This window comes from Glossina fuscipes, unplaced genomic scaffold, assembly GCF_014805625.2.
Source record: "Glossina fuscipes isolate IAEA_lab_2018 unplaced genomic scaffold, Yale_Gfus_2 43, whole genome shotgun sequence".
Taxonomy (NCBI): domain Eukaryota; kingdom Metazoa; phylum Arthropoda; class Insecta; order Diptera; family Glossinidae; genus Glossina; species Glossina fuscipes.
Window position 1 is genome coordinate 1,094,996 of NW_023998427.1, and position 1,041 is coordinate 1,096,036.

Genomic DNA, 1,041 nt, shown 5'->3' on the forward strand with positions numbered 1-1,041 from the left:
ATATATATATATATATATATATATATATATATATATATATATATATATTTATAGTAATACTACGATTCATATTGTAGTTGGGATTAAATGTATTCGCATGCAAAAGGATATACATAGCCTTGTAATTGTGGTAGTAGGTCGTTGCAATACATATACGCAGATGCTTTAGTGTATTCGTTTGTGTATTTTATACACATTTATCCTTACAAGCTGTGTGAGAAAAAGCTTTTTAACGTCGTAAAAGCTTTGAATGTTTATGCGTTCGTTTTTTTCTTTTAAAAATAGAACACACGAGTACATGTATATATCTATATATCTATATATATATATATGTAAAACCCCATAACGCATATAAAGAAAGCATTATTCTGTATCCTTTTGACTTATATTCCTAGTTTTTTCAGTTCTATATATATATATAGTGTATATATATACATATATATTGTATAAAATCATTTATAAGTGGTGGTAATGGTGGCTATATTTTGTTTATGTCAATGTGTTAGTGGCACAAGTGGTTTCACAATAGTCTTTTTTTTTTTTTCTTTTCTTTTTTTTTTCTTTTAGTTTGATTATGCTGTTACTTTAATTTTTTAGTATTACTTTTTTGCTTCATTCTTTTTTTTTTTTTTGTTTTCGCCTCGCTCACTTCCTTCTGTTAAATATCTAAAGAGAGTGAAGGGAAAGAGAACGCAGATCCAATATATAGATTTTACAATATTCTTTCAAATATTTGATGGCAATTGTAAAAGCGAGTGTCTGCTAAACTCTCTCTCTCTCTCTCTCTCTCTCTCTCTCTCTCTCTCTCTCTGTCTCTGTCTCCAACTTTCCTCTTGCTCTCTTACTGTCCCCATAACAGTAATTATATAAAATTTCTTTAGTCTTTTCAACGCCTAACCGCTAATACTCTATAAATTGTATGCATTCTTGATCAGTTGGAATTGCAAAATCAATTTTGCCATGGCTATCTGATCGTTAGCGATAAATATGATTACGATTTTTTTATTGGCACTCATATCGATTAGCAAAATCGTTGCTTGA